This window comes from Centropristis striata, chromosome 13, assembly GCF_030273125.1.
Source record: "Centropristis striata isolate RG_2023a ecotype Rhode Island chromosome 13, C.striata_1.0, whole genome shotgun sequence".
In the NCBI taxonomy this organism is placed as follows: Eukaryota; Metazoa; Chordata; class Actinopteri; order Perciformes; family Serranidae; genus Centropristis; species Centropristis striata.
In genome coordinates, this window is record NC_081529.1 from 25,360,545 (window position 1) to 25,370,241 (window position 9,697).

The following is a 9,697-nucleotide window of genomic DNA, read 5'->3' on the forward strand; positions in this document are numbered from 1 at the left end:
AAAGCATGCGGTGTCTCTTATCTCAAGGATGATGCTGACACGCGAGGCTTGTTCATTTTCTGGTGGTGTGCTGTCCTGAATGCATCTTGTGTGTTACTCCTGTTGTCAGAAATATTCCCTTCATTGTCTATCTACTTGTGAGATCCCCTTTTAAATCAAAATAGACACTTGTGGACGAACACAATAGGCAGCATTGTTTCTGTGTGAAAGGAGAGCATGTGCTTTGCTAATGCCGCACTTGCAGCAGCCAACCTCCGGGACAACTTGGACATTCAGTCTTTGATTAAGGAGCACAGTTATGCATGGATGACTTCCTACAAGGTGCCTGGAGGTTGTGGGAAAGGGCCAGTGTGTCAGTGTGGCCTCAATCGGGGGGCCGGTCCTGCCTCACTGAATGGACTACACAGACTTTAATGATACTCGGCCGAGTCCAGCTGGGCTCATGGTAGATCACATGATCAAGGCTGTCGGAACCTGACTGGACTGATGTAACTGTGTGTGTTTAAATAGACATGCAACCTAACTGTCAAGCCCAACCACACTGACACCGTCAGCATGCACATCCCTATGGTGCATGCATGCTTGAGGTGAATAGAGAGAAACTTTTCTTAACAGCCTTTTAGTGTCAATCTTTGCAGAAACATGATTCTGCACAGTGAAGCTCAAACACTACCAATATAATATTGGTTACTTAAGAGAAGATCAATGAGTTGTATATGGTAAGAATTTGAGTTTTTCACTCTATGTGACTAATGCATTATTATGAAGCTCCCCGAAGGGATCAGTAAAGTCTTGCATTATAATTTTTTAAAAACTTAATTTCTCCTTGTGCTCAATGACACAATGTGACAGGGGGTATCTGGATTTGAACCAGAGGCCTCTTGATCTGCAGTCAAATGCTCTACCGCTGAGCTATACCCCCTGATAACTTGAAAAATGAATGCTGTACTCAAGATGCTTGAGACCATAAATTGATAAAGAAGATGTTTTTAAAAGTTTAAAGTATTTGGCCACACCTGTTATTTACTGAATTCAGGTCTTTCAGTCACGACCCTTGCCACAGGTGTATAAAGTCAAGCACCTACCCATTTGCAAATATTTGTGATGCAAAATGGGTTGTTCTGAAGAGCTCATCGACTTCAAGTGTGGCATTGTGATAGGATGTTACCTCTGCAATAAGATGGTTTGGGAAACTTCATCCATGCCGGATATTCAACAGTCAACTGTAAGTGATATTATTAGAAAGTGGAAGCGTTTAGAAACAAAATCGACTCAGCCAAGAAGTGGAAGACCAGGTAAAAATCACAGAGCGGGGTCAACAACTGCTAAGACTCATGGTGCGTAAAAGTCACTATCGTTCTGGTGATTCAATAGCTGAAGAGTTCTGAACTTCCACTGGCATTAATGTGAGCACAAAAACTGAGTGGCGGGAGCTTCATGCAAGGTGTTTCCATGGCTGAGCAGCTGTACACAAACCTTACATTACCAAGTCCAATGACAAGCGTCGGATGGAGTGGTGTAAAGCTCATCGTCACTGGATTGTGGAGCAGTGGAAACGTGTTCTGTGGAGTGACAAATCATGCTTCTCTGTTTGGCAGGCAGATGGTCGAGTCTGGGTTTGGTGCATGCTGGGAGAACATTACCTGTCCGACTGCATTGTGCCAACAGTGAGGTTTGGTGGAGGAGGGATAATGCCATGGGGCTGCCTTTCAGGCTTCGGGCTAGGCCCCTTATCTCCAGTGAAGGGCTATGTTAATGCTTTGGCATATGAAGACATTTTGGACAATGCTATGCTTCCAACTCTGTGGCAACAGTTTTGGGAAGGCCCTTTTCTGTTCCAACATGACTGTGCCCCAACACACAAAGCAAGGTCCATAAAGGCATGGTTTGATGAGTTTGGTGTGTAAGAACTTGACTGACCCGCACAGAGCCCTGACCTCAACCTCATTGACCACTTTTGGGATGAGCTGGAACGGAGATTGCGAGCCAGGCCTTTATGCTTTACAGAATGAATGGGCACAAATTCACACAGGAAAAGTCTTCCAAGAAGAGTGGAAGCTGTTATAGCTGTAAACGGGAGAGTAACTCCATATTAAAGTTTATGTATTTGAATATTATGTCATTAGAGTCCATGTAAATATAATGGTAAGGCGTCCAATTACTTTCGTCCATTTAGTGTATCTACGGTCTTACATATTATTTAATTCTTGGTTTCCATGTGTGTCTTTTTCATAACTCTGCATAAAGTAATCTTCTGTATAATTGGAAGAAGGCATTTGGAGTCCTCTTGATCTGCAGTCAAAACCTCTACCACTGAGCTATACCTCCTGACAACTGTGTAAGATGGGGTCAAAATTTAAAAAATAACATGCTGAACTGATGATTTGAAGCTCAAACATCCAAGTGAAAGAAGAATTCACATTCATTTTTGAGTAGACTGGGACCTTAAAAACGGATTTAATTAAGTCTGGAGTACAAATTCTTGATTGCATCAAATATCCACACTGAGGCCTGTTGGCTGTAAACAGACAAACAGGCTTATCAGGGCTGGGTCTGGTCCTGGGACAGGGACAGAGGGATGATCTGGGGTCAGGGCTGTCTGTGCCCAGTCTGATCTCAACACATCTGTGTTAGTGTGAGGGCTCGGCCACAGACGGCCTCCTTTTAAACAGTGTGATTAGTGTGGCGCCCGTATGGAAGCCTGTGAGGGTGACGAGTTGGCTGCATTCAGAAGGAGATTAATATAAGAGTGCAGGCAGGGAGAAGCTCCAGAGAGGATGAGATCTAATGTTATCTGTGTGTTTGAAGTCTTCCAAGTGTCCAAATGACTTTAAGTATCTTGATAAATGCACATTTATGAGGTACAGAAAGTATGGACTAAGATGACAAAATAAACCTGATGTGCAGATATTTAGGGAGAACCTCACACCCGTCATGTGATTTTTCCCCCTTATATCTGTTACATGATCTCTTGCATGCAGCATTTGGGTCCCAACCTAACCTTTCTCCTGTCATGGATGTCTCCCACGGGAAATCAAAAAAGCTTGTAAGCAGCACTAATGCTACTGTTTCCCACGGATACTACAGGAGCTAAACCTTTCTGATACTCAGGTCAGTATACCAATCACGATTCTGACACTTGCAGAGATACTTCTCTTGTTAGAAGCTCCAATTTAAACAAGTGGGAAGGTTTCATTTCAATGAGGACATGATTTACATTTACAGTTGGAAATTTCGTCTGAAGGAAAAAATGCCAACATGCTAAACCCCTATTCTTTTCATGAGCTCCTGACTGTAGAACAAGGACTCTGCTAATCCATTTAATATGAGAGGATCAGCTCAGCTGGACCCACCACGAGAGATAAACCGCTGCTCTGTGGGATGGAAGCTGCTCTTGTTCCCCGGCTGGAGCTGGGCCAAGCCTGGTGCCAGGAATTAATCCCAGGCACGTAAGGAAAGGGATTCCCTCAGCTAGACAGGTTGGACAGTCTGGGAAGAAGGTGTGTGCATGTGTGTGTGTGTGTGTGTTTCTGGTGTAATGATGGAGGATTTCATGACAGGTGGTATGTCCAATATATGCCATGTGGCACTCTCTGCTTGGCCCATTTACCAATTATCCTTTAATACTGAGTCCTGCTGTTGTCATTTAACACCAACCCCCTGATATTAATAGCAATTAACAGATCATGAAAACAAATAACAGCTGGCAAAGCTGGAAAAATGATGAGAGATCACAGAAAAGACACGATAGGTGCCAGTGTGATTACATTGCAATTTGTTTCATGGTTGCAGTGTTCTTGCTCAATACAGGACCAATTTAAAAAAATGTTGTTGCCATTAATCACTTAGACACAAGAACATAAGTAAATGGGGTCCAGGTTAAAAAAAACCCAATGTTCCAAAAGTACAAAGTGTTGTATGTTCGGCCAATTACCAGAGTGACTTTGAAAATTAGCCAGCATTTAATATATGGTCTCTCACTGTTTTCACATAGCCGTAAAGTAATTTGACTGCCCTACAGTCACATCTGCTTTTCATTGTCATGGCTCCCTAATTTGTCTCGCCTCCCATGTAGCAGTATATCACCCTGCTCCCCGTGGAGTTTGCGCTTGGTAAACAAAAAGCAATGACTGAACTCTGCCGCTGTGCATTGCAAAAACATGAACCCCAATCCACACGAGTCTTAAAAACAACAAGTAAAAAGTTGAAATCTTGTAGACCGTGAAATTGAAGGAGGTTTAATTAATCTTACTGGTTGCTAATAGACCTGTGGCTGCAGAGCCAACATGCATTAAAAACCTTAATGGATCCAGATGGAGTATATTGTAGAGAAGACTGACGGGGTTGTCTCAGTATCAGAAGAGAATATTGTGATAAAAGCTCAGGGGGCACAAAGCATCTCAGAAATGTTCGGGCCCTAACTGATGGAGAATGTTTGCGGTGGTTTCCTTTCAGCCCACAGGGAGCAACCACAAAGCCCCGAGGCCCAGGAAGTGAGGAGGTCGCAGAGGGTTGGTCATTTCTAAACAGATCGAGTAACAGGACGCTCTGAGGTGTGAGACCCAAGGGAGTCCCCTTGCCTTTTTACCTTAACTGTGATCATGTGACTGCTAGTATGATAAATGAAGGATTGTTCTCTGTCCTTTTTAATGACTGATATAACATCAGTGACTTAAAAGTAGATCAATGAGTTGTATATGGTATTTCAGTCAATGTAACTATTATGTATTATTGTGAACATCCCCCGAGAGATCAGTAAAGTCTTGCTTTATCATATTTCACTTTTTTTATTTTTCCTTTGTAATATTATGTTCAACGACTTATAATGACAGAGGGCATCGGGGTTTGAACCAGAGGCCTCTTGATGAGCAGTGAAATGCTCTACCGCTGAACTACATCCCCTGATGACTAAATAAATTAATGCTGTACTTAAAACTTGGAACTAGTGCTTGAGACCTGGACTCATTAGGAAAATGTTTCTTCAGATAGCAAATTCCCCTGCTGCCATTAGGGAGTGCATTAGCTTTTTAAAAAAGTTTTTTTTAAACCTAATGCCACACATAATCTATGGATTTAGGCATTATTTATTTTATTGTTTCTTTGCCTGTCTCTTTAAAACTCTGCATATAATAATCCCCTTTATAATCTGAAGGGGGCATCTGGATTTGAACCAGAGACCTCTTGATCTGCAGTCAAATGCTCTACCACTGAGCTATACCCCCTGATGAGAAGTTACAATTAAAAAAAACAAATTCATGCTGCTTGAAGATTTGAAACAAGCAATTAAGACCACAATTTCATCAGGCAATAAATTAAGTTAAATTGAATCATTCACTGCGGCAAATATCCGACACCTGTAAAAGGAAAGGGGGGATTTGGATTTGAACCAGAGACCTCTTGATCTGCAGTCAAATGTTATATATAATGCTATACCCCCTGACAGCTGGGCAACTTTGTTATGAAACTGGTCATTAAGACCTTAAACTCATAAGGAACATGAAGTATAGAGTACATTTATTTCTTGTAAACTTTCATGCAGTTGGACTTCTTGTAAGTAGTGGAGGGGGCCATTAGAGCTTGTGCATTTTCTCTTATAACTCTGCAGTTCATTGATTCACTTACTCATATACCAGATCACTGTTTAAGGCAAAGGGGCATCTGGATTCGAACCAAAGACTTCTTGATCTGCAGTCAAATGCTCTAACACTGAGCTACAACCCCTGATGACTGTGCTTTGTTGGGTCAAAAAAAAAAAAAAAAATAGCATGCCCTGTTCAGATGGAGACGACCTGGACAGATAATGCAAAAGTGTTGCCATCTCACTTTTTATTCCACGTTTAGACGAGCGTCTTTAGGGGGGAATCTGCGTGCTGTCTGTGAAATTTGATGTAGTATGCATCCCAGGTGGCTAGGTGGTACTGTGAAGCACTGCCACCCAACACCACCAAGAGCTCACACATGCATAGACGAACCTGGTCTCACAGAAATCCGTGAAATAGCCACGGATTTCGCTTAACTCAAAATCCGTGGAATAGCCACGGATTCGCTCAAATTTCCGTGAAACTGACACGGATTTCGCTACAATGCAAGTTAATGACAGTCATATCCCGTGGCTATTGGTTTGTTCCAAGTCACGTGACTTTCAAGGTCCCAGCGGTCAGAATAAAAAACATGGCGGACAGTTCTCTCATTTTTAGTGAAAAATCAATATTTTGACTTAATTTCTGCATAAAAATGGATTTTGATCACATTTGTAGCAAGAAATATATGTGTTATTTTCTAAATATTCACTCAGTGAATGTACATAATCACTTTGTATGTTGGAATAGCCACGGGATATGACTGTCATTAACTTGCATTGTTGCGAAATCCGTGTCAGTTTCACGGAAATTTGAGCGATTCCGTGGCTATTCCACGGATTTTGAGTTAAGCGAAATCCGTGGCTATTTCACGGATTTCTGTGAGACCAGGTTGGCATAGACACTTCTCTCAATGCCCTAGGTGATTAATGCACCCTTTCTGTTCTGTTATATTATCTGTGATAATCCTGCTTAACTGCTGAAACGACTCCTGGATAGTTATCAGAGCTGCCAGGGCAACTTGAATGTCTGACTGATGAAAATAGTCCAACATGTCTGTTGTCTTTTGCCTGGACTGCACATGGATGTTACGTAAACGCGTATGCAACGAGAACTATAGTGAGCTATTCAGAGCACACTTTTGCATTTTTAAACTTTAGACTGAAACGTTATTATTAGTTTATTTAAAAGGGGACAGTGCAATTTCATAAAACACATGATTTCACATGGTTAAAAAACCTAGAGTTAGCCAGAACGTCTAAGTCAACTCTTTCACACAATCCATGGATTTACTTATCTTCTTTAATTAATTTGTATTATAGTTTTGCAGTTCATTGATTCACTTCTTCAACATCACTTACAACACCTGACAAATAATTTTCCACCCTCTGTCTTCTTATCTCTTTCCTATCCACTGTATTGTTGTTTTTGAATATTTGTATGTGTTTGTATATATGTACTGTATGTATTGTCCATTTGTATTCTTTTTCACTTTGTGTTTTTTTGTAAAGCGTCTTTGTGTATTTTGAAAAGCGCTATATAAAACTGATACATTATTATTATTATTATTATTACTTCTACATATATTGGACTCCTGTATAATGAAAGGGTATTTGAAATAGAGACCTCTTGATCTGTAGTCCAATGCTCTACCAGTGAGCTATACCCCCTGATGGAAAGAAAAGTAGTTGGATAAAGACAAATAGCCAAAGCAGTGTTAGTATTTCAGACTTTAGGTGCATAGTCTGTTAAAGTCTATAGCTACAGAGATGTTCTTCCGGTTAAAAAAGAGATATTACACAATGTGTGTAACACCCACATCACGCTCCCAGAGTGTAACCTCAGCAGTTTCCCACCGGAGCCTCTCTCTCTCTCACTCTCGTTCTCGCTACAGCTCCACTCTGCGTGCCGTCCCGTGAGAGTCTGACACATCAGACTGCTCTGTCATTTTCACAGTATCAGATCCCACAGCCCTATTCTTCCACCATAATACACACACAGATCATATCTCTGCGCCTCTTCATGTTCCACAACATAAAACCGTCTCTGTAAAACTGGTGAGAAAAGAGACAACAAATAAGAAACCATGCCAGTGTCATAATTTGGGCCTTGACACTAAATGCACTTCTGTTGGGGGACTGGACCAGACTGCAGACCTCCCAGTTTAATGTGTTGATCACTTGATGTTCCCAGAACAACAAGAGCAAACGACAAAGAGAGAGTGCTGGGAAGCATTAGGCTGACAGAGTGGAAGTAGGGCAAGAGCAGAGGGGGGACTAAAAGGTCTGAACAGTTATGCAAATAGCTTGCCTGGTTATGGATAGGAGAGTGAAAAGGGAACAATTATAAGAGGGGGGGCACTTTCAAATAGGGCATCAACCACCAGCCGTGAGTTTCCTGTTTTCATTGGATCTGCAGAGTCGTGTCTTTTTACTCTCCTCTCCTCAGAGCGCTCAGCTTGTTTATTTAGCCAAGAAATTTAGAGTAAACTGTATCGCTACTGATACATCCTCCAAAATCTTGTAACTCCAACATAATACAACTAATTCTTCACACGTAATGTCCTGTGATTGCAGAGCAAAACAAACCAGATTATGCGCACCACCATTGCAATGCCTCACATTTAATGCATTTAAATGAGAAAAGGTCTGATGAGAGAACCCCACAAGAAACAATTAAAAGTACCTCAATGACTCCTTTCTTTGTCTGCTGGCCGTCCTATTGTTCATCTCAACAAGGTAGCTACAGGCCACAAACAAAAAGAAGCTGTGTGTTAGATGAGAAAATGGCCAAGACAAGGAACCTTTTCACAGGCTTTTCTTACAACCACCAACTTTCCACCTCTTAAAATGTACATTATGATATGGAAATAACTCAAAGTTGTCAGTGGCTTTTAGAGGTCCCCTTAGTTTATTGAGCTCTTAGTGGAAATATAAACCTGAAGGGTCTCCAGTGAATATCTTGTTTCCAGCAAGACAAAGTGGTACTGTACAATGTGGAGAAGTCAGTGCAGTTGTGAAAAAGAATGGTATGTGACAAAATGTGATTTGATTTGATCAGGCTGCTATTGAAACAAATAATTACAGATGGTTTATAAATCTTATAATCCTTTTTCTCAGCTAAATAACTTTTTATTTCACCTGTTCAATGTGTCTGCCCGAGGGAGGTACATTCAGAATTATGGGAACTCTCTCTGCAGATTAATAAAAATGGGATTGGGTATTTATTTGTCTCTGAAGCAGCTGAAGCATTCTCAGCCTTTGGCCCTTGGAGAATTTCCTCTAATGTTGCATGAGGAGAGAAACTGAAACCGAGTTCTGAAGAAGGAGGGCTCTCGGTCCCCTGGCTCTCACTTCTGGTGTGACCTGTAATCTAATCGGAGCTGGTGTGTCCATGCTTGGAAAATAAACAGAAGCGAAGACTTTATCCCACCGCCCAGTTCTCATCCGCTGAGGGCAGTCAAGTGTCGTCTCAATCAATTTGTTCTGTATTATAGCTCACACTTAGACAGAGGCATTAGATGCTGCCCCTCATCGTGTTGTTTTTTTGATGTGCAAGACAATTAAAATATACATACTTGAATCAAACAAAAGCTTCTTCACAAAACAGAAAAAAATCAGGGAGCCATCCTCGGGAATGTTTTATAAAAAAGTAAATGGAAACATTGTGAGATGAAAAGAAAGATGTGGCTTTGAGGTAATGTCTTCCATGTTGGTTCTAGTATATACATTATGTAGAGTATCGAGTTAAAGCTGTCATCTCTCAGAGAGCGTGTTCACATGTGTTTTCAGTTTTTGTAGCAAATAAAAAGAGATATTTAGTGCTGTAATGATGCTTTTGGGACAGTTTGTGGGATGTTGTGACACTCTGGTCACAGTGGGATTGTTTACCTGCTGTATGTGCATAATATATAATCATCTTTGTAAAAGAAGGAACTAAAAATAGCAGCTCTTTCATTTTACCATCAGACCAAGGCTTCAGCGGCCGCTCAGATCCCTCAACATGCTGATACGATCAGAGGGAAAATCAAGCACATTGTGGTGTTTATTTGTGGGTTTGTGGGCACTATGGTGAGGAAGTGGGCTTGTCAGAAGAAGCAGGGTTTAATCTCACTGGCA

The 9,697-nt window shown here is 41.3% G+C and overlaps 2 non-coding genes across 2 annotated transcripts; both read right to left on the bottom strand.

The window, feature by feature from the left end:
* Positions 1 to 850: 850 nt before the first annotated feature.
* Positions 851 to 922, bottom strand: trnac-gca (transfer RNA cysteine (anticodon GCA)). The gene has a single exon. It is a non-coding gene; the product is annotated as a tRNA-Cys (tRNA).
* A 4,228-nt stretch (positions 923 to 5,150) lies between these two features.
* trnac-gca (transfer RNA cysteine (anticodon GCA)) lies at positions 5,151 to 5,222 on the bottom strand. Its single transcript has one exon. It is a non-coding gene; the product is annotated as a tRNA-Cys (tRNA).
* Between the last annotated feature and the right edge of the window lie 4,475 nt (positions 5,223 to 9,697).